Source organism: Microtus oregoni, unplaced genomic scaffold (genome assembly GCF_018167655.1).
Source record: "Microtus oregoni isolate MIOR12 unplaced genomic scaffold, Mior012 000011F_ref0000422, whole genome shotgun sequence".
Lineage (NCBI taxonomy): Eukaryota > Metazoa > Chordata > Mammalia > Rodentia > Cricetidae > Microtus > Microtus oregoni.
This window is the reverse complement of record NW_024543070.1, coordinates 19,975,373-19,999,868: the sequence shown is the minus strand read 5'-3', so window position 1 is coordinate 19,999,868 and position 24,496 is coordinate 19,975,373. Positions and strand designations below refer to the sequence as shown.

Here is a 24,496-nt window from a genome sequence, read left to right as displayed (position 1 = left end):
CTTAGCCCGATTTCGTCAGCCAAGCTAGATTAAACACCCAGAGTCTGATGTCAGACAGTTTATTGTAGCCATATTTAAACATCCCGCGATTTGGACAAAAAATTTCCTGGTGTAACACAATTCCAAGTGGACAAGAAGGCATAAGTATGTTGAAAATCAACTCAGTGCGTGGCATTTCTTCCAAGATGGGTTCTAGAGATAGGCTGCCTGTACTGGCTTAAGAGGAAGGATCTGGTGTGGTCTCAGTGACAGATAATGTAGACGTTATTTGAGCTATTAGCCACCTCTGGTCCTGATGTGGGAATGTGGCGGAGCCCCTCACTATGCAGACAATGTAATGGTCACTTAGAGTATTAGGTATCTCCAGTTCTGGTTGAAGAAGCTTGGTATTGCCTGCTCCTTCAGATAAGACAGCTCACAGGGCTCTCTGTCACCTCCAGTTCCCAGACTTCTGGGTGGAAAAACAGGTTTTACATCTTTTACTTTGAAAGACAACCCTGTGGGCTTAACATTCCTGGTTTCCCTGGTGACCTGTGGGTGTAAATACCTTTGTGCTCCAACACATCTTGCAGGGCAGGTGCGAAGATTAGACACATACACACACACACACACACACACACACACACACACACACACACACACGAGATGCTCAGTACTGGGTCTGATGTAAGAAAGACAGCTGGTTAGTTTTAGGTTTTGGTGGCTGTCCTGGTCAACTTAGTACATCTGGATCCATCTGATAGAAGAGACTCAGTTGAGGAATTCCCCTGATCAGACCAGCCTGTGGACATGTGTGTGAGACATTTTCTTGATCGTTAGTTGATATTGAAGGACCTGGCCCACTTTGGACTGCACCATTATTTGGGGAGGTGGTCCTGGGATATATAAGGATCAGCTAAACAAGAGCCTCGAAGGGAGCCAGCAAGCAGCATCCTTCCATGGTTTCTGCTTTAAGTTCCTGAGTGACTTCCTGCTTTGACTTCCCTCAGTGATGGACTGTGACTGGGAAATAGAAGCCAAATAAATCCTTTTCTCCCATGGGCTGCTTTTGGTTGTGGTGTTTGTCGCAGTAAGAAATTAGAACAGTGGCTTTTTTTCTTTGTGTTTTATATTAGCATTTGCCGCAGAAAAGGACAGCCTGCACTGTTTGCAGTTTGGTTTATTTTTCAGTTCAGCAGTATACTGTGTTGTTATCAGTTCTGTTTTTTTCTCAAATGAAAAGATGCCCAGAAGCAAATGACCAGTCGCATATGCATCAGACAATTCCCATACAGTGCACAGAGCACTCTGACCATACATCAGCATGCGGGCAGATGCGCCGTAGACTTTCCAGGAAGACTCCAGGCTTTCTGGACTGGGAGCAGTATATTAGTATGTCAGCTCTCTCCTCAGCTTTCCTGTAGTGAGGATTCTCGTGTTAATATTCATCCGGCACTGTGAGCTGCAAAAAGGAAAATCTTAAGTAAGCAAGCAGTTTAATGTAGCCTGTTGGAATCCCCACCAAGAAGATTGCAATTTTCACAAATAGCTCCACACACAGTTTTTTCATAAATGTATGAACTAATATATAAAATAGAGAACCATTTTTAAATTCATGAATGTGTTTCTATTTAAGCTTTTCTTATGTGTAAGGGTGTTTGTCCACATGTGTATCTGTGCACTGAATGCATGTAATGCCTTTGGGGGCCAGAAGCGGGCGTTAGATCCCCTGGGACTAGAGTTACAGATGGTTGTGAGTTACCACGTGTGTGCTGAGAATTGAATCTGGGTCTTCTGGAAGAGCAGCCAAGCCATCTATCCAGCCCCTATTTAAGCTTTAAATGTAATTCGTTGTTACAGTTTTTATCAGTTCTTTATGTGTGTGCTTGCTACTGGTATGCAGTAGGTGTGTGTGCGCATGCCCTGGCCTGTGTGTAGAGGTCAGAGGACAACTGTGGGCATCTGTCCTTGTGTTCTACTTTGTGTTGGAGACAGGGATCTTCATTATTTTTCTCTGTCTACTAGCTGTTCTCGGGGGATTCTCCTGTCTCTACCGACCATCTCCCCACAGGAGCACTGGGCTATGGGTGCTCATGTTGCAGGCAATGTGAATTCTGGGGATTTGAACACAGATCCTCACACTTGTGTGGTAAGAACTTTCACCCACTAAGCTGGCTCCTCCCCTATAAGTTCTAATGAAAGCACTTCGTGCCTGTGTTAGATCTTCATAATGCTGTCAGGTTCATGACATTTCTACATATTTATTTCATCTTTAATTACGTATAAGCACCGGTGTCTCTGTGTGGATATGTGCTTGTCAGTGCAGGTGCCCACCTGCAGAGACCAGAGCTAGTGAGTCTCTCAAGCTGGAGCTACAGGGGCTCGTGAGCCACTTGACAAGGATGCCGGGAACCGACGAACGAGCCTTCTGCCACAGAAATATGAGCTTAACTGCTGAGCCATGTCTCCAGCCCTAGATTTCATCAAATATTTTATGTGATGGCATTTATGATCAAAGCAAAATGCCTCAATTAAACAAATAATTAGCCTTGAGATGAGAAATGAGCACAACGGGCCAATTAGTGAACTTGTTAGCTGTTCCTTCCTGCGATGCGACTGACAGCCGGTCCAGGTACAGCCAGAGAATGTAGCTGCTTGTGTCTGGGGATAACACAGGGTCTCTGCAGTGCACAGGGCAAAACAGAAACATTAAGGCGAAGCGATGAGCTTGAACGCAATGTAAGGGAACAAAAACCAGCCTCAGTGCCAAGTTCAAGCTGCGTTCACTATCTGCGTGGCCTAACCTGACCTGGCCTCAGTTTCCTCAGTGGTCAACTAGTGCACTGCATTGGGCAGTGCTAATGTCTTTTGCAGAGTTAGGAATTCCCCGCTTTGGGATGTTATTTTTGAAGCCCTTTGCTTCCTAGCACTGGGTCTGTCAAACAGCACCGCCGCCAGCGATTTACAAGGTAGATCTGTCAGTGCAGGAGGGAGGCTCCTGCCTGGTCTGGCTTTGTTTACAGGCGGCGGCATTTCAGCACATCCACTGCGCGTTCAGCAGGAAGCAGCCAGGCAGCAAAACTGCTCTAGCATGAAATAAATCCAGCTGTAGGGCATCTTCCGAGCACTCCCTGTGTGCTTTCCAACCTAGCCGGCTGCTATTGAATGGCAGAGCGCAACTGAGAACTGCAGAGTGGGCTCTTCTGCTAGGAAAGGATTCCAGGTTTCTCATTGCTGGTTTGGGGGTTGGGCAGAAAGGGGTGGGAGGGAGGGAAGAGCCCCCGAGAGAGAAGACATCATTTGATGTCCAGCATTCATCAGCTGATCCTCATGTGGGGCTTCAGCTCCGTTCTCCCCGGGACCCCAGACCACCAACTCAGAGTAGGCCAGGTGGGAGGAAACGGGAGCGGGATCTGAGAAGCTATGGGTCCCGCTGGTGTGAAGAATAGAAGCAATGGGCAGAGAGGCTGTGGAGAAGGAGAAACGGTGTGCACCAGGAAGGAGGAGGTGGCTGAGGTGTGTGGACGATGACAACTGACTTCTCAGCGTACTCTCCTTTACTAAAAGAAAAGCAAAAAATAACCCGGAAAAAACGGCAAAAGGCCAGGTAAAGTCTTGAAGGACTCCATGGTGCCACTCAGAGCAGGGCAAAAGGACCTAGATTAGAGTGGCCACTCTCTAGGAATTGTCCTCCGCTGCAGAGAGGGGCAGTCACACTGAGGGACAGCTTACACTCAACAACTGGTCCATGTTGGAACGTTGGGGAACATAAAGACTTCAGAGGGCATTCCCCAGGGCGTTTCTGCATGCTCCTGGAGGGTAGTGCGTTTTTGCATGCTCCTGAGGGTAGCGCATTTCTGCATGCTCCTGAGGGTAGCGCATTTCTGCATGCTCCTGAGGGTAGCGCATTTCTGCATGCTCTTGAGGGCACTTCCCCAGTGCATTTCTGCATGCTCCTGAGGGTAGCGCATTTCTGCATGCTCCTGAGGGCACTTCCCCAGGGCGTTTCTGCATGCTCCTGAGGATAGCGCATTTCTGCATGCTCCTGAGGGTAGTGCGTTTCTGCATGCTCCTGAGGGTAGTGTGTTTCTGCATGCTCCTGAGGGTAGTGTGTTTCTGCATGCTCCTGAGGGTAGTGCGTTTCTGCATGCTCCTGAGGGTAGTGTGTTTCTGCATGCTCCCGAGGGCACTTCCCCAGTGCATTTCTGCATACTTATCTGCATCTCAGAGGTGACTTCTCTGAGGGCCCAGCTGTAACACCACATAAAGTGTTCCAGATACCCATGGTTGGAAACAGGGTAACCCTGGCCAGAATTATAGCTGTAAAGATCTCTCTGGTGCAAGTCTAGGGAAGGTAGACTGAAGTGGACCAACAGAGGAACAGGTAGCTGTCCCAGAAACAGAGCTGTGTCACTCATGGAAGGAAAATGCATAGTAACTCAGACACATGGGCGATTGGATCATTCCAAAATGACCAGTGAGGAGTAACAGAAAGAAATGGGGTGTGCTAACATACTTGGCTAGGATGTGAACGCATCCTCTTCCTCTTTTCTCCTTCCCTATCACTATTTTCTGACTCCTCTCAGCATCCTTCCCCACTGATGGTACTGTTAGTTATGAGGACCAGACCTCACAGACAGGAACCACTGGGGACGCGTAGTGATGCTCGCCCACAGCTGTAGCTTCCCAAACTGTTACAGATTTTTTTTTTTTCCAAGACAGGGCTTCTCCGTAGTTTTTGGTTCCTGTCCTGGAACTAGCTCTTGTAGACCAGGCTGGCCTCGAACTCACAGAGATCCGCCCGCCTCTGCCTCCTGAGTGCTGGGATTAAAGGCGTGCGCCACCACTGCCCGGCTACTGTTACAGATTTTATCTGCTGCTCTTGAACAGAGCTCATGTAGGACCACAAGGGAACCTTGTTCACACTGGGTGTCACCAAAGGCTGGCTGATTTAGGGATGACCTAACTGTCAGCCCAGTAAGGATACACTCACCTCTTCTAATCTGTCCCTCTTTAGTCTGTTACATCATACTGGCTTATTCTGCACACCTTCAGCAGGCCTTGCAGCCTGTGGCTATCTGAGGTTAACACACCTTAAGAATTCTACTTCTGTGTCATGTGCTTCTGATCTAATCAGTATTTTACTTAACATATCTTACATGCTCTGCCTGCAACTCATTTACTACTGCGCTCCACACCTCTGATGAGCTGCTGGCACCTGTTTGCGGTTTTGTCCTTGGTAGAGAAATGTATACTTTCCTGTGCTTCAGCCAACGTACATTGCAAACAGACGGCTCTGGCAAAGGAGATTAAACAGCGACTCCACAGAAAGAGTCGCTGACCAGAGGTAGCCAGGGAACAAGACAGATGCCGCCGGGTGGCTGACCAAACTTCCTTTCCATCCCTATTTAGTTCACTCCATTCCAGTACAGAGGCAAGAAAATTTTGAATATTCATTTGTGGCTTCTCTTGAAGCTGGGGGGGGGGGGTCCTAGGTCGCGGTTCTCCCAATGAGACAAGTGTGGAAGCCTGCTAGGGAGAGTCAAAGTCTTTGCTTTTCCTAACAGTGAAAGAAACAAAAACCAGGAGCCATCCCTCAGGTCTCCTTCTGCATTAAACAAGAATGTGGTGCTCAGAAATGAGACAACCATGTGTCACGTGCTGTGATGAGAGAAGCCTCTGTTCTAGGAACGGCACAGTGGACATGCAGGAAGAGCCTGGGAATTGATGCTAGCCTGGAGCTGCTGTTCTGACCTATTGTCCTGGAAGAAAATCAACTCTCATCATTAAACCACCACGAGCTCTGATCTCTGCTGTTTATTACACTAAATACATCCTAAATTCTCAACTAAGTGGCCAATCTCACTGCAAAGGACACTGGGAAGTTCAGCCTTCATTTTAGGTGGTTCTTTGCTAACTGAAAAGTAGACAGCTTCTCTAATCTAACAGTGTGCTCAGTAGGGGGATCCCAGTTGACACAAACCAGTTTGTCTTCTCCAGAAGCCCAAAATTGCAAACCAATCCAGATAAACTAGAGTCTCAAACAGAGGTTTCTGGGCTTTTTAAAAAAGTAGACCCCAGAGAATCCTAATGGGAAATAAGGGTTGAGGAACCATGTTGAATGACTGCGTGTTTGGGGACAAGGTTGTGGCTGCCCCTCCTCTCTCCTAAGCCTGTATTTTATTGAGCTGCAGTATCCAGGTCGCTGAGCAGAGGAGAACACCAGACCATCAGGAGCAGTAAGTGCCTGCTTTCCCCTGGAGGTCGGCTGTGACATCAGAAATCTGGAAAGACAAACCGCAGAGCTTTCTAGAACAAGAGACTTGGTGATACAGTCATTCTGTTCCATTTTTCCGTCAGTCAGGAGAAGTGGCACCGAAATCACCTCCTACTTAGCTAAGAGAAATTCTCCTAACACCATCTTTCAGTCTGAAAATTATTTACTAGCCGAGGTCTTGCATGTATAGCCCAGATCAGCTCTGAACTCACTGTGAGACCTGGGCTAGCCTCAAATCTTCTAGCCTTCTGCCTCAACCTTTACAAGAATCTATCACCATACCTAAGTTTGTTTCCAACATTTTTCCTCTTTTTTTGTTTGTTTATTTGGTTTTGGTTTATTTTGAGACAGGGTTTCTCTGTGTAGCCTTGGCTGTCCTGGAACTGGTTCTGTAGCCCAGACTGGCTTTGAATTCACAGAGATCTGCTTTCTTCTGCCCCCTGAGTGTTGGGGATAAAGGTGTTCACCACCACGGCCCGACTTTCCTACATTCTGCTAACAGAACCCTGTGGTACAGTGAGCATCTCCACCCTTCCCCAAAGCAGAAAGCATTTCTGTTTGATTCATCATGACTTCAGCTATAGTCATAGGATTTCTGACCTCAGCACTCAGGTACACAAAAATAGGAGTCTCTGTTGTCCATGCCTGCTCTATTTTGTTGTTTGGCTCAGTAGTTGTTTAAGCAGGGTCTGACTCTGCAGTCTAGAATGGCCCTAGAGCTCATCGTGTAGCCTACAATGGCTACTCAAGATGCTCCCACCTCAGCCCCAGACCCTCAGGACCCAGGCCTGTGCCACCAGGACCATGCTGACTGACTATGCTCTTCCCATAGGAAGCCCCTGTTCTATCAATGGCAGAACTGGAAACAAGTCAATTCCTGGTCAATCTGATCCATTCTGGGTTTTCCTTTCTCCCCCTTTGCCCCGAGGAGGTGAAAGGAGCCCGAGGAACATCTGGATGTGGAGGGAATTCATCTAGTCCTTGGCTGTCATCTGTCCATGCTGGTATCCTCTGCCATGTCCTTGTTCCCAGGGGCCGTCGGCTGTCAGTGTCCGTCCCTCTTGGCTTCCACAGAGACAACTGAGCTCCCATCTGGCCTCTGATGTGGGGACAGCACTGACATCTGCTCTGGGGCTACATCTTCCCAGCAGGAAGCATCTCCTAATAGGCTCGACCTCTTTCAGGCTCTTCTACAGCAGCCTTACACAGGAGTGCACATAGTCCTGACTGATGAGCTATGTGGACAGCTCGGAGAACTGTGTCGGGCCTCTCAGCCGTGCCCTGCCGAGATTTCACCTCCAGTCCACTAGATCAGTGGCTCTAAACCTTCTCAAAGCTGCGCCCCTTAATACAGTTCCTCATGTGGTGGTGACCCCCACCAGAAAATTATTATTATCTTACAATGTGTTTATATTTTTATAATATTTTATAATGTTTTTTTTATTTTATGTGCATTGTTGTTTTGCCTGCATGTGTATCTGAGCGAGGGTGTCAGGTCTTAGAGTTATAGACATTTGGGAGCTGCCATGTGGGTGCTGGGAATTGAACCCTGGTTCTTTGGAAGAACAGTCAGTGCTTTTAACCACTGAACCATCTCTCTAGCCCCCATAAAATTATTTTCATTGATACTTCCTAGCTGTGATTTTGCTACTGTTATGAATCATAATACAAATTTCTGTGTGAAAGGGGTCGAGACCCAAAGGTTGAGAACCACTGCCCTACGCATCGTACAAGGTATCTAATTTTCAGCACTTTGTGGGGAACCCTCTGGAAAGAAAAAAAAATCCTTTGTTCCTTTAAGTTTTTTCTTCTCCCAGCACCCATCCCCATCAATGGAAAGGAGCTCTTCCAGGGTGTTTCCTGAGAGCTGCAACAGGGAAGCCTCTCTGCTCTCTACCCTTAGCAGGTAGTCAAGGAAGCAGGAAAGTTGGAAAGGAACAGAGGAGGTGCAAAAATGACTAATGATTTAATATACATATGTAAATTAATTTAGATTATTGTTTATTAATGCATCATATCTATTAAAATACATTAGCATTTCAGAAGCATTATTCTACCACACTGAGGTTGTTTTAATGAGAATGGAGCCCCATAGGCTCATCTATTTGAATGCTGAATCACCAGGCAATGGAGCTGTTTGAGAAGGATGAGGAGGTGTGGCCTTATTGGAGGTCTGTCACTGGGAGTGACTTTTAAGGTTTCAGAATAACCTATGTCCCTACATTTCCTTTATTTTCTTTTTAACTCCCAATTAAATCTTATGTCCAGATAAGTTTCCAAACACTCTTTCAGAAGACTGCCTTTAATGCACCACCATACGTTCTCACGGGCTTGTCTTTCTCCCAAACACTCGCACTTTGCTCTGCCCCGTCACTGCTATGAGATAACTCTACATTGCCTTATGGCCTATGGCAATCTAAGGTTCTTATGACCTCTCAGAGCACCAAAGGAACCCAGTGGTGCAAACAGGAGTTACAGGAAGTGCTGGGATTTGAAGATATGCTCCTAAGGTTGGTGTGCAGGAGCCTTGAGAAGCAGAGTCTCTGAGATATGAGTGGGCCACGAGGGCTCAGGGGTTAATAGATTGATGAGTTACTGTGGCAGTGGCTCTGTCACAGTGAGCTTCTCTCTGGCTCCTTTACTCTGTCTTACTGTTGGAACACAGTCACATATTCATATGCATATAGCATATATGATGGGCATGCTCTTGTTTCAAAATCCAAGGCTCTCACAATGGATCATTCTTCACCCCTGTGCAATTCTTCAAGCACCAATGGATCGCATCTGATAAAGGGCCATGTGTGAGAGCTGTTTGCTCAGCGGCCTAGATGAGGGACAGGGACTGCTCTTCTTTGGGGCCATACAAAACCAGTAGCTTTTGGCTCTGTTGGTAAATGGACCCAAATGAGGACTCAATTACCTCCGAATGCCAAGAGGCTCAGGAGGCATTTTTTTGGCTGCAGAAGAGGCCAGGAGCAACAATTTAACCTTCACCCTAGGATAACTTAACATATCTCCATACCCTCAAAAACTTTCCTGAGATAGAAGGCCCCTAAAATTTTAGTCAAAATTCTTTCCCAGTCTTGGACACACAAATATTTTACCAATAACTGTGAAGTAGTTGAGAACGTCTTGTTTATAAGGTCCAATGAACCCAGTATCATCAGTGGAAGGACAGGTGTAATCTTGACTAAGTAAGAGACAGCCTATCAAAAAGGTGGTGCACACCTTTAATCCCAGCACTTGGGAGGCAGAGGCAGATGGATCTCTGTGAGTTCGAGGCCAGCCTGATCTACAAGAGCTAGTTCCAGGACAGCTAGGGCTGTTACACAGAGAATCCCTGTCTTGAACCACCCTCCCCACCACACACACACACACACACACACACACACACACACACACACTACCTGTGGCCTAAGTCCCCCTGTGGAGCTGAAGAATGACCGCACTCCTGAAGCAGGGCGGTGAAAGTCTGTTGCTGGCTGTCACAGCCGAGAGCAAATGGTTTCTGGGGGTTCTTGGGGGAGAGAAAGAGGGAAAAGCATTTTTTTTCAGACTAATAACTGCATACCTCGTGTCAGGAGATGTGTTAATTTTCTCAAGCAATGAAACCGCACCTGGAATAGCAGTTGCAATCAGAGTTACCACTTGGTTAAGCTTACAAAAATCCGCGCACATCTCCAAGCCCACCCACCTTCTCCAGAGGCCAAGAAGGAGACTTGAAGGAGAGCACAGTGGAAATCAGCACCTCTGACTCTAAAGTTTGGGGCCGGTTTTGTTTTTATTCCCCCTCTCTCTGGGGCTGCAGCATGGCTTCCACTTCCTCTTTGCCTAGAAGAAAGCCATTCTAATGGCCTCCAGTTAGCTTTTCCACCACAAAAGCCCTCATTCCACGGCTCAACTGGAGAGTCCTCCAGCTGCTTGGTTATTTCTATTTTGATTAAGCATGCTGGAACCTGAGAAATAATTACAGAATGGATTCAGGGACCCACTAGACCCACTATAGAAGAGACTTCAGACCAAAGTCCAACCACCTCCTGTCCTGCATCAGCTTCTGCTCTAACTGGAGGACGGTGACATTTGGGACACTCTGGAACCAGTCTGGGTTCCCAGTGTCTAGAAGTCCTTGAAGTACAGTTACGTGAAAGATGTCCTTCAGAGAAGATTGGGAAAATATTAAAAATGTCTGTGTTTCAGTATGATGGCATCCTCCCTCCAATACAAACACACTCTATTCAGGGTGGTTTTTTTTTGTTGTTTTTTTGTTTTTTGTTTTTTTTTTTTTTTTTTTTTGGTTTTTTCGAGACAGGGTTTCTCTGTGGCTTTGGAGCCTGTCCTGGAACTAGCTCTTGTAGACCAGGCTGGCCTCGAACTCACAGAGATCCGCCTGCCTCTGCCTCCCGAGTGCTGGATTAAAGGCGTGCGCCACCACCGCCCGGCTCAGGGTGTTTTTTTATCTGGAAGGAGGTTCATGTTTGGAAATTAAGAGTTTGTGGTTCTATTTTTATGATTCTAGTTAAAATTTTATTTACTTGACCTGAAATATTTCGTGTGTGTGTGTGTGTGTGTGTGTGTGTGAGAGAGAGAGAGAGAGAGAGAGAGAGAGAGAGAGAGAGAGACAGAGACAGAGTCAGAGACAGAGACAGAGATTTGATCTGTCTATGAAGCCAGGCTGGCCTTGGACTCATACCTCCACATCAGAAGTGTTGAGACTATAGGCATGCTTCATTATTTTATGAGGATTCCTATCTGATTTGCTTCTAGGAACTCCACAAACACGAGTCATTGTCATGGTCTGTGAAAGTTGTATTAGTCTGATTGCTGTTTTGACTTTATTGTACTTTATAATCAATATACCTAGTCTACCTTGATCAGTTAGTATGGCCACTTAGTCTCTATCATTCATCACTGTTGGGTTTTTAATTGAGAGGTTTCAGTTTCCACCTAGATCTGGAAGCTAGGGAAATGGTGGAGTCATTCAAGAGTTCAGGGGCTCCCTGCACAATCTTCCTTCCCAAACCATTGGTGAAGGATATACTTCTAGATGCCCCCAGTATGAGGGAGTAGTTCTTTTATTTGTTTGCTTCTTGGTTTTTGTTCGTTTCTGTTTTTGTTTGTTTTTTGAGACAAGGTATGTAGCCTTGGCTGTCCTGGAACTTACATTGTAGATCAGGCTGGCCTCGAACTCATAGAGATCTGCCTGCCTCTGCCTCCTAAGTGCTGGGTTTAAAGACACATACCACCACACCTGACTTCTTATTTAGTTTTTATTCAGGGTTATAAACTTTACTCTGAAATCCATCTAGATATGAAGAAGAAATATGAACCCAAAGAACTCCAGAATATTGCAAACAGAGGGGTGAAGGGAGCTCTCCTGAGCTGCAGAAGGAGTGGGCTGGTGATTAAGAGGCACACAAGCCAATCAGAAGTATCAGAGCTGTCCGAGTCAGCCATGGTGGGCTTCTGGCTGGTCTTGCCATTCCTGGACCAAAGTGCTCCATGCTTCCACAATGTTCATGCCATCTTTCACCTTCCCAATGACCATATGTTGGCATCCAACTACTTAGTCTTCATGGTGCAGTTGAGAAACTGGGAACCACTGTGTCTGCTTCAACATTTACCATGGGCAAGAGAATAGGACCTGTACACTTCAGGATTACACTTCTCGTCCTTATATTTCTTTACTTGCCACCAGTACCACTATGGCATGTGAAGTCACCGCCCGGGCACTTGAATCTTGGAATTAATTCCATGAAAGAAAGGCCCCTTATACCGAAATCCTTTCTCTCCAGAGCCCTGAGCTCAGAGGTGCTCTGCTGACTTCAGAATCTTGTCTACAAATAGCTCAAAGGAGATGTGGCCCCGGGTTCACCATCGGTGACAATGTCAAAGAACACAGTAGGGTTGATTATTACTGACAGCAAGTGGCTACAGGGGGCTACTGTATGATTTCTGCAAAAAGGAGGAAGTAACTCGTAAATGGCAAGTCTGTTGTAGCATTCCATTTTCCTGAAGATTCGAAATCCCTCTTCTACTTTATTTTTTTTTCCGATTATTTTCTTTTTTTCTTTTTTTTTTTTTTTTTTTCGAGACAGGGTTTCTCTAGGGTTTCTCTGTGGTTTTGGAGTCTGTCCTGGAACTAGCTCTTGTAGACCAGGCTGGTCTCGAACTCACAGAGATCCGCCTGCCTCTGCCTCCCGAGTGCTGGGATTAAAGGCGTGCGCCACCACCGCCCGGAAGAGGGCACCAGACCTCATTATAGATGGTTGTGAGCCACCATGTGGTTGCCAGGAATTGAACTCAGGACCTTTGGAAGAGCAGGCAATGCTCTTAACCGCTGAGCCATCTTTCCAGACCCTCCCCTCTTCTACTTTAAACCAAGGGAGATCAGGCAGTTTCGATTTTGTCTCATATTTTAACCACCTAGCCAACCAGAGCCTTTTCTGACTCCCTAAGTTATAGCATTAAATGCAGAATCTCTACATGGTGCACTCACATCAAAATTCACACTGGGGGTTGGAGAGATGGCACAGCATTTAAGAGTCCTGACTGCTCTTCCAGAAGACCTGGGTTCAATCCCCAGCACCCACATGGCAGGTAACAACTGTCTATAATTTCAAGATCTGACACCTTCACACAGACATACCTGGAGACAAACCACCAATGCACATAAAATAAAGATAAATTTTTAAAAATGTAAAAAAAAATCCAGACTGGTCCAATTTTCTATTACTTCAGCTGTTATCCCACACCTTCAATATCCATTCCCATACATGGTCCCAAAATATTTGTTTATATAAATGAGAAAACTCAAGTGGTCCTTTCAGAGTATAGCATTCTTTCCATGATAGAGCCAAATTCTGTACCTCACCTTAGGGATGTGCTGGGACTTGAGTTTAACACAGAGATCAGAAGCAGAAAGGAATCCCAAAGAGAATCCACACTGCTTGCCATGACAACTGCCTCAGAAGATGCTGCTAACAACTTCTTCAGGAATAAAGGGATAATGTTCTTAATGGAGATGGAAAGGTTAATACATTGTAGGTGGGCAGGCCATTGTCATAAGCTTGGGGAGACCCCTTTCTCTAGCAGAGAAGACTCATCAGAATTATCCCCAGGTTCACCAGAGTCTTCACACATGTCCCCATGTCTATAGTTTTTCACTCCTCACTCTCTGGGGGCCTGCCACCCAGCTCCCAAATAAATACACGGAGGCTTATTCTTACTTATGAATGCCTGACTTTATGCTTGGCTTGCTTTTAGACAGCTTTTCTTAAATTATCCCATCTGCCCCTTTGCCTCTGGGTTTTTACCTTTCTCTATTCCATGTACCTTTCTTTACTTCTTACTCCATGGGTGGCTGGGTTGCTGGATGATTAACTCCTGGCTTCCCCCTCCCCTCCCTTCTTCTTTTATTTATTCTCTCTGCCTGGCAGCCCCACCTATTTCTCTCTCCTGCCTAGCTATTGGTCATTAAGCTCTTTATTAGCCCAATCAGGTGTTTTAGGCAGGCAAAGTAACACAGCTTCACAGAGTTAAAAAAATGCAACATTGAAGAATGGAACACATCTTTGCAAACAAATATTCCACAGCATAAATGAATGTTGCACCTCTTAAAATAATATTCTACAACACATGCCAATGTGAAGGATCTCTCCATGCCCTCGTTTTAAAGCTAGGCAGTCTGCAATGCTGGGGGTTGGCTTGTGTTGTAATTCAGGATGAGGGTCTGCATTCGATTTTTAGCAATTTCAGCCTTGTGGCTACAGAGATAAGAATGTCTTACAGGGTGATCTCTCTAGCACACCTAGATGTTCTTGCTTGAGTAAGAGATTTAAATCCCTGAGCCCATGTTTCTCTTTTTTATTTTGTTCAGTAATTATAGGACAAGCAATCAATGTTATCATATTCCTTTGTTCTACAAAATTGTTTGTAAGTATCTTAAAGTCACTTGGCTCCTTGCTTCTTTAAAACATATATTATTATGACATTATATTATATTATTATGACAGATACTAGAAAGATTGCTCAGCAGCTAAGAGTGCTTGTAGAAGCCAGATGTGACGGCACACACTAATCCCTGTGTCTAGGAGACAGAGACAGGCAGATCTCTGTGACTTCAAGGCCAGCCTGGTCGACATAGAAAATGTCAAGACAAGAGATACATAGTAAGACCCTATCTCAAAAACAAATAAAAAAATAAAATAGAAAATAAAAAAAAGTGCTTTTTGCGTAATCATAAGATCAGAGTTTAGACCCCACATAACAAGCAAATATCCTACAGGCTCCTCTAATTTTAGCACCATAGAGTCTGATGCCTCTTCTGGAACCTACACATGTACATATACACATGTATAAGTATGCACATCCACAGCGACATATACACATATAAGTAGATGAAATGAATTTTTATATATATTATGACACTTTCATGCATATATGTAAGATGTACTGTGATCATATTCACATAATCCATTTCTTACTTCTTATCGGTGATTGGCTATGTGTCCGATGGAGATATTTTGCATATCTTTATATACGGTTCATGCCATGAACCCAGCTTGGTTGCCTTATTGCTGGAAATGCAGTCATTAGCATCTTTAATAGTAGTCAGGTTCTAAAACAGTTCCAGAACCCCAGAACTGACTCAGAAAACTTAGCCTTTAAAATCTGTCCCTTTAGATCCACTCCATCTGTATTACACCATGTTTTCCAGAGAAACAGAACTCATAGGCTAAACAGAGATGCACAAACAAACACATGTATTGTAGGAATTGACTCATGCAATTCTGTGGAGTAAGACATCCCACGACGTGCTGTATGTAGGGCAGCAGGAAAGCTGGGGGTATAATTCAGCCTGGAGAGCTGAGAATCAGGGAGTTGATCATTTATGCCTTAGTCTGAATGCCTGGAAAGCAGAAGAAGCAATGTGCAAGGCCAGGAGAAGACAGAGATCTCTACTTGGGCAAAGAGAATGAAATTACCCTTCCTCCACCATTTTGTTCCAGTCAGTCCCTTGATGGACTGAATGCCCAGTTACCTGGGAGAGGCCATTGGCTGCTCTCAGTTCCTGAAACACCCCCCATAGACACTCCTGGCAATAATATGTCGCCCTTAGTTCAGGCATGTTTACACATAAAATTAACCATCACAGACAATAATAATCCTATCTGACTCAGAGGACAAAAGGCTATGGTGAGTGCAATTCTAGAACACAATTCAGGGGCAAGAATGAGAACTTCCTTAAGCCAAGTCATGTGGGTCACTGCCAGTAGGTCTCGAGTGTTCCGTTAGAAGGTTCCTCGGTCAGGAAAACACTCTGAGATGCCAAGTTGTGTGGTTAATCAAGTGGCAACCTTACTAAGAAGCCTATCCAAAGCTTTCCTGCTTCTGTGCTCCTGTTTAACAGTTGTTAAACATCATTTTAAAAGAACCCCAGGCAGAAAACAACATCAAACAACACGAATCTCATTCTACAAATGCTTGAGCTTGCAACGTTTGATGCCATTGGGAACTACGCATGAAGATGGTAAGGGCTCATTGTGTAATCTGCTCATCTCTTTTAGAAGTTAAGCCATAGGGCAAAGTCCGAGTTTGGATAAATAATGTGACAAAAGGCCACAGGGCAACTTATTAAACTCATGCAATATTATATCACTGAGGGAAAAGTGAGTATATCATGTGCCTGGGTCAGTGGCCAAAGGTTACCTCCGTAATCCATTCCCTCAATTAGCCAATGAACTTCAGAGGCGCAAATACCAGAGATCAATGCTTCCTTCTGCTGCATATTAATCACAGTGCAGCGCTCCCTGAAGATTCCAGTCCTTTGATTTTTGTGTGCTACTGAAAAGATGCTTTCCTAAGACATGGATTTCATGATCTTGAAAGGTAATTATACCAGGGCTCCTTATATACCCAAGTATATAAGGCCCCTTGCACAGCAGCTGAGCAGGTACCGGCCCTGGCAAGGCGTAGCACTCTCAGGAAGATGGTGGGACAAAGGTTCTGAAGTCACGGAGGATGGGGAACAGAACAATTTTATTTTGTTGTCTGCTCCAAAGAATCCTTTCCATGAACCAGGAAGTTAGGTGGGTCCCGAAGAGAAGTGGCTCACACACATAATCGCAGCACTCAGGAGGTTGAGGCAGAAGGATCATTGTCAGTTTGAAGCCAACCTGGCTACAGAGCAAGACTTTATTTCAAACAAAACAAAAACCCCAAATCACCCCCCCCTTTTTTTGTTTGTTTTTGAGACAGGGTTTCTCGGTATAGCCCTGACTGTCCTGGAACTCACTCTGTAGACCAGGCTGGCCTCAAACTCAGATATCCACCTGCCTCTGCCTTCCAAGGGCTGGGATTAAAGGTGTGGGCCTCCATACCCAATTACCTCTTTTTCTTTCAAACTCCCAAATGCCAGCATCCACACACAGAAGGAACATAGCTAACTAAGTGCGCTGGAGGGTTTTTGTATAAGGAGACTATTTTAGGCTCATTTGATTTTTTTCCCAATGCCTTCTAGAATTTCTACTACTTAGAAATCACATACTAAATACCTGTTGAATAAGTTAGTACTGTGTTGTCATTGATGTCATATGGGTTGGTTTATTTTAATTTATTCCAATTTAAACAAACAACCATGAGGTGGTCACGTGCATGGAAGAATGGCTTTTTGAGCAATGCCACATTTATAAATCTCTTTAAGGAGCCTTTAAATGTCTGAATTTCCACTTCTTTAATGAAATGATTCTGTGAGAAAATCTTGTTCTCTGGCTTCATTACCAGCGCCAAATATCTGGGAAGAGATCTTAGTAAACAAACAGCTGTGCTGAGGGATAACACTTTTGTACTCTGTAAAGATTGTCACTCGTATTGGTTTAATAAAACACTGATTGACCAGTAGCTAGGCAGGAAGTATAGGTGGGGCAGCCAGACTAAGAGAATTCTGGGAAGAGGAAAGGCAGAGAGTTAGTCACCAGCCAGACATGGAGGAAACAAGATGAGAATGCCTCACCGAGAAAAGGTACCAAGCCATGTAGTTAAACATAGATAAGAACTATGGGTTAATTTAAGTTGTAAGAGCTAGTTAATAATTAAGCCTGAGCTAATAGACCAAATAGTTTATAGTTAATAATACGTTTCTTTGGGACTGAATTGCTGTGGGACTGGGTGGGACAGTAACTTCCGTCTGCATAGCTGCTTCCTAGATGCTAACCCACTGCTCTCTCTATGTCCCTGTGATATGTGCATAGTGACAAATGTCTGTGGTTCAGAGGTGAAAGGCCCAGAGTGGGCTCAGATGCTTCATTCACAGCAAGCACCCTAGAGGGTTCTGAAGTGAGTGTATCTCCGGTGACCACTAGCCACAGAATATTGTGACACAAACCCACCTGTACATTTCAGTGGCAGACAATCGTGAGCATCTTCTCACCCACATCTCTGCAGAGAGGTGAAAATTCAGCTTACATAGGTTGGATCAACCCCCAAGACGATGACTACGCTGTGTTCTGTTTCTCATCCTCCTTGGACCTGTTTCTTTCTATAGGCTGTTCTCCTATTTGAGAAGGACAGATATTCAAGGCCGCAAGCCTGCCCCTCTGGAACACAGCCTCTGCTCACAATTTGCATACTCCTCGGATACTATTTGTCCAAGAAAGTGCCTTGGCCCAGGACAGAGTCTATGCAGGAATAATATACTTCTTGGGGCTTTGGTGGGGAGTGAATATTTGCTGCACAATAATAGGACAAAACCTTTGCTAGAGTCTCTCTGACCATCAGAGCAGGTGAATGTAAGGGCAGTTTCTTATTTAGTTAGTTATGCAATAAACATTTATGAGTGACTACCACATGTCAGACAGACAGATAATTAGTAATTGTCTGCAAAGAGTCAAGTCCAGAGACACATAAGTAAATAGATAATTACAAGGTCATGCTCATGATATCGTATAATAGAAGTGACAGAAGAGTTATTGTGGAAATCTAAAACAGCCCAGGGAAGCCCAAGGAATGTTCTCTGTGAGCTGATAAAGAATCTTTACAATGTAAGAGATCCAAGAATCAGACTTCAAAATGAAACCCAGTTCTATTACTCACTGAAGAAGATAGCTCAAGTGATGGGAGCGAGCCCTGCCAAGTTCTGGACTCACCAGTCACGAGGGCACCAGAGACAGGAAAAGTCTACACCACGGCTTTTATTGGTTTAGCCTAGAGTACCTATTCAGCTCTGGGGCACTTCAAAATGTTGGTAAAGTTAAGAAATGTACTGCTTTATATAGGATAATCATATCAAGAAATTAGGCACTTCATATGTCCGTTTTAATATCCCCAAATGTATATAAACATTAACAAAAACCTCTGCTTTCCTAGCCCCTAACAATAGTCAATATTTGCCTTGGAGAAAGAGGGGCAGGATTTTGGGGTGAGGTACTACATAAAGTGGTTTGGGGTTTATCTGTACTATTTGAAGCTGTCTTTCTCACCTCATAGACATCCCCACCTAAGTGCCTTGAAATAAAGGGCTGGCAGAAGGTCAAAGGGCATGTGATGGCTTTGGGGTATACAGATATAGCTAAGCTGTCACATCTTAGGAGAAGAGAGGGGAGAAGAGTGTACAAACTGACTGCTCTATGCTTAAGAGGAAGGGTTTTTATTGTAGTTATGAGAGAACAGCCAGAGGCATCTGGAGGAGTCCAAAGCTGAGAGAGAAAATAGTAGTAGAACATGGCCAGGAGGCTAGACCTGGCCGTGAGAGAAACAGGAGCAGAGCAGAGAGACAGAGAGAGAGGGAAAAAGAAAGATGGGGGAGAGAGATGTGACAGAGAGCGAGGGCAAAAGATGGGGCACAGCCGCCATAGCAGGGCTATAAGGAGAAGGAATGACTGTGGGGAGGGAAGCCTAGGGACTGGGGTGAGAAGAGCTTGGATGCTCCCATGGGCTCTGAAATGTCTAATAGGCACTTGTCATACTGAGGGAGCCTGGAGCCCAGTGATACAGGAAATGGCTCCTTTCGGTAGAGGGGAACTACTGGCTTCACAAGTTCCTAAGAAATGATGACAGGGAAAAAAAAAAAAAAGGAAAAAAAAGCCAGGCTTAATCCCAGCACTCGGAGGTAGGGAGATTTCTGAGTTTGAGGCCAGCCTGGTACTACAGAGAGAGTTTCAGGACAGCCAGGGATACACAGAAAACTGTTTTAGAAAACAAACCAAAACCCAAAAACAAAGATGCCAGGCTTTTGTCTCAGGCTAGGAGTGGAGGAAGAAGTCGGCCATCTTGGAAGTCCACCGTCCTGATTACCCAGTCATGGCTTGCTGCCTATCTATCTACCTGAAATGACCTGGAGCTTGTGAAAAGGAAATACAGAACACGCAACAAATCCATTTAGGAATTTATTAGAGGGGGCATGCACAGGCCTGGGGAAGTCAATGTGGAGGGGTGTTGTTATTCTTAAAAATGATCCCCAAGCGGGCTGGCAGAGCCCGCCATAAAACAAGCGGCTACAGTTTCCCAACAGCGGGAGGGCACGCGCTGCGCGGGCGGTGGCGGGTAACAGACACATAAACACAAAAGATAGGCATAAAGATAAAATATTTATTACAAGGAGTGAGGGAGAGAGAGAGACAGAGAGAGAGAAGAGATAAAAGGAAAGAGAGAGAAGGCGCGTGCGCACGTCAAGGAAGCAGAAAAGGAAGGGACCAAGATGGCGGCAGGCAGGTCAGAGGTAATGGGAGTGGGCGTGGCTTGTCCTTTAAAGTGACAGGAAAGCACAACAGGGGGGAGGGAGGGGGGGAGGGAGGGAGGGAGGGAGGAGAGAGAGAGAGAGAGAGAGAGAGAGAGAGAGAGAGAGAGAGAGAGAGAGAGAGAGAGAGAGAAAGGGGGGAAGATGGCGTGTTCAGCTTTTAAAAGTGGCCTAGCGCATGCGCACGGGGTAGACCCTCTGTCATACACAGATGACGGGGATCATGCCTGCGCAAGGGCTTAGCTGAGTCATACGTGGATGATGTAATCCACGGCATGTGGGTCATGCGGGGCCATTAGGTACTTCTGCCTGAGGGCTTATCTGCACCTTCATGACCCCTAGAACCTGGAATTGTCAGCCTCATGTGGCTGAAATCATTACACTACCTACTAGGGAATCTGACTGACTCAATAATGCCTGAGTTATACGGAGGACATTGCTGTTCACCAAGGGAGGTAGGCACGAAAAAGAAGCTTGCGGGAGAAGGTGGAGATCTCCACCGAGATGTTTGTTCTGAGAGCCGAGTGGAGCACACAGGCAAAGGCGCCCGAAGACAAATCTTAGGCCTGAACCGAGGTTACATTTCTGTGCCCAGAAAAGGCTTCCAGTATTTCATTACACATGTGTAACAGAAGCCAGTCCATATACAAAAGATGCCTAATGCTCATAGCTTGCCTCAGAAGCAGCCTAGCAGGCATGGTTCCATCCTGGACTCGAGGATTCGAAGCCAGAGATGGTTCTAATCCAGCCTGAGCCCTCGTTTCATCACCTAGAAGGACACTGTGTGCTTTGTTATACAGACTACGAAATGGTCACACCTGGAGGGTTAAAAATGGGAGGATTCGGAACCCCTGGTTGTCTTGGTGCTCAGGGTTCGCCTGGGAAAGGGCTGCTGGCGCGGAGACAGGGAGCCCACATCGTCCTCACAGCTGAGGTCCTGTCTGGCTCGAACCTCAGCTCCCTCAAACTCCAGGCTTGGTCCTCTGGCTCTTCACCTGCCTGTCCCTCTTTCCCTTTGATCTGCTCCGTGGTTTGGGGTTTGCTGCCACAACCGGCAGGCAGCAAGGCTCAGCACCACATAGAAGGCAGCGAAGTCCTAATGCCCTTGGGAACAAGAGTCTGCACCTGGCCCTCAGCACAAGGAGCAAAGAAGGACAAAGGAGCCTTTCACTGAGATTCTGAAAAGGGGCAGCCTGGGACGGGGAACTTCCCTCTCCCACAACAAAAGCTGTAAACTTAGGCCCACCTTCCGCCTAAGCCAGCAGCCCTCCTGGAAAAGCCGCCCCCCCTTTGTTTCTTTGTGTCTCCCCAGTTCCTGGGATTGCACTGTTCAAAGAAGCCTTTGGCCTGGTCTGTCGCATGGGACAGGGTAAGTGCTGACAGCGAATTCTTTCCCTGCCCCCGAGGCTGAGCTGACAGCTCTGCAGAATCCAGACATTTCAGCAGCCTTGGCCAGGCTGGGGATCCAGGATGATGAGTGCAAGAGCCCCAGACAGGAACCAGCTGCTCCCTCCCTCCCTGCACTGATTTCTGGGGTGAGAGGGAGGGAGGAAGGCTATTAGCAGGAAGTAAGCACTAAAGGAAGTGGTTTGGGGGTGCTGAGGGCCAAAGCTCCTTTCGCTGGTTTTGGCCTGCTAGTACCAGACCAGTCAAAGGGTTTTGGGGGCTTGCTTTGGTGTATGAGTCCTACTGTGTATCTCACCAGGAGCAAGGGGTTTAGCACGGAACCTAGCCTAAGGACAAATTAGCCTAAGGACAGCGGGCCATGCTTTGCAAATATGAAATTCTTCCTTTCTTTCTTTCTTTCTTTCTTTCTTTCTTTCTTTCTTTCTTTCTTTCTTGTTTCAAGACAGGGTTTCTCTATAGCCCTGGCTGTCCTAGAACTTCATTTGTAGACCAGACTGATCTTAAACTCTGAGATCTGCCTGCCTCCCAAGTGCTGGAATTAAAGGTGTGACCCACCACTGCATGGCCTGGCTTTTATTTTCAATCTAAATTTTCTAAGAGAAACACGGGCGCAGAGACATAACAGGTGGTTTCAAACTGCAAAGCTAGTCAACAGCAGTGTCTCTGAAGGCCAGGCAACAGAAAAGAACTCGGCCATATTTACACAACTCGAAAAATTCTTAGACATATAACCACAATGGGCCGGGGGTGGAAAGGAAGGAAGATGCATAGGTTGATCAGTTAATGAACTATAAAGTACAGAAGGCCAGTTCATATTTTAAAATACAGTTCAAACAAAAACTTTAACTCAAATCCCATCAGCTCTCCTGGGTGCCACCACACCCTGCCACAAACCCCAAGCAATCTGGAAACAGTGGTGACTTCTCTCCGTGGCCCCTTTCTTGCCCAAAGCTTTCTCCACCTTGTGTCAGCCCCACCCCTCTGGTCTATAGTCAGTGTAGGCTCAATGTAAACAAAAGGCTCCTTTTTCTCTCCAGTTTTCATTTAAAAAAACACCACCGTGGCTTTTAGATTGACAGGAGAATTTACAAAGGCTGTGAGTCTTGCTGAAGAGAGGCAACAGCCACTTCAGCTAGGATGGGGAGGAGGGTAATGTCTGTGGAGGCTGGTGCACCAGGCAACACTAAGTGGACTCGGTGAATATTACAAAAAGGGAGCATGTGAAATTGGAAAGGGAAAGTGGGGGGTGGACTGGGGGTGCTAGAGAAGGAATTGGAGGAGAGAATGGGGGTAGATTTGATTAAGACACATTATATGATTATATGACATTCTCAAACAAGCAAAACTCCTACAGTACATAGAATAGGCACCACGATAAATAATGTCCCAAACCAAACATTAGCAGTACCAAGGGCAGGAACCTCTGCTATAAGCAGAATTAGGGAATTCAAATAATCTTGTAGGGTTAAGAAAGTTTAGTAATTAAATTAATTGGAAGTCTAGGTTTACCAGGTGATGGTGGCACATGCCTTTAATCCCAGCATTCAAGAGACAGAGGCATATGGATCTCTGAGTTCAAGACCACCCTGGTCTACAGAGGGAACTCTGTCAAAAAAAAAAAAAAGGAAGGAAAGACACTGTCATTGGGAAAAGTGGCAACCTATGTCCAATGGAGGGCTAATATTCCAAATATATAAATAACCAAGAAACTAGATATCAAGAAAACAAATAACTGACCTAAAAATGAGGTACAGGCCAGGTACCTGGTGGTGAACTCCTTTAATACCAGCACTGGGGAAGAAGAGTTAAACTTCAAATCCAGGACACACAGCTGAGGTAGCTATTAAATGTATCAAAGCAGACCTGGCCTCCAGGTTCTCCCAGCATTCCTCAGTCCCTACTTGTTACAGGGTATGGTTGGCAGATCCCACCCTCTACCCTGAACTCTCCAGCCCAGCTTGGGTTGCCCATCCCTAGAGGCTCCCCTTACATAACCCAGCCATTTGGGTTAGCCACCCTGTTTACCTTTGTCCTCTTGGCTGCTGCACCTGGTTTGGCTTTCTCTCCTCTCCCTTCCCCGTCCCCCTCCCCCACATGACCCAGCTCAGGCTGGACATGGCCACTCTGGACTTTCCCAGATGCCTTTGCTCCTCTCCCACAGATCTACAATTTGCAAGCAAATGAACGGAATTAGAAAATATCATTCTGAGTGAGCTGTCCCAGACCCAGAAAGACAAATAATGTATTTGCTTCCATGTGGATATTAGCAGTTAAGTCAATGAAAAACAAGCTACAATCCATGAGGTTAAAGGTTGGGCATAAGGTATAGGAGTACAGATCTTGTTAGGAAAGGGAAATGGGATAGTTATGTGTAGAAGGAACTGCAGGCTGTGTTCCTGCCACCCGGCTCCCAGCCGCCTGGCTAGCTTATGCCCCGAAATAACAACACACAAACTGTATTCATATAAACACTGCCTGGCCCATTTCTATTAATGTGTATAGCACCACGAGGTGGTGACTTACCAGGGAGATTCTAGCCTACGTCCTTCTTGGGTCGGAGCTTCATCATGTCTGTGCATCTGCCCTGGAGGGGAGTGGCATGGCATCTGTCTGAGGCGTCTTACCTCACTTCCTCTTCCTTCTAGCATTCTGTTCTATTTACTCCACCCACCTGTGTTCTAACCTATCAGGGCCAAGCAGTTTCTTTATTAATTAACCAATGACTTTCCTCCATCAGTTATGTATGAATGAGGTGGGTTGGGGTGAGAGTCAAGTCAGGAGGGTAGGGGGCATGAGGGAGAGAATGCAGGGAGAGATTATTAAATTGGGAGCCTCATCCCAGCCCCTGGCATCCATCTTTGGAATACTGGGCACAAAACTCCATTTTAGGCCCCCTCCCCTGAGAGTTGCCTCAGTCCAAACTTCACCTCCCCAGGGAGGGTCAAGGAAGCCCACCATACGGTGACCCCTCCCCAAAGAAGGTCAAGACCACTCCCACAGGCTACTTAAACTGCCCCCCAGAGAATAAACACGTGGTCTCCCCTCTTCCTCTCAGGTGATCATGTGGTGTTGACTTTCCACTTCCGCCCATGTGTTTTCCC

General features: G+C 45.9%; 1 long non-coding RNA gene across 1 annotated transcript; it reads right to left on the bottom strand.

Annotated features, from left to right (window-relative positions):
• Positions 1-1,399: 1,399 nt before the first annotated feature.
• On the bottom strand, positions 1,400-23,979 carry LOC121453261. The gene is made up of 3 exons (XR_005974987.1): positions 23,919-23,979; positions 9,828-9,873; positions 1,400-1,441 (listed from the first exon to the last, which is right to left on the bottom strand). It is a non-coding gene; the product is annotated as an uncharacterized LOC121453261 (long non-coding RNA).
• Positions 23,980-24,496: the final 517 nt, after the last annotated feature.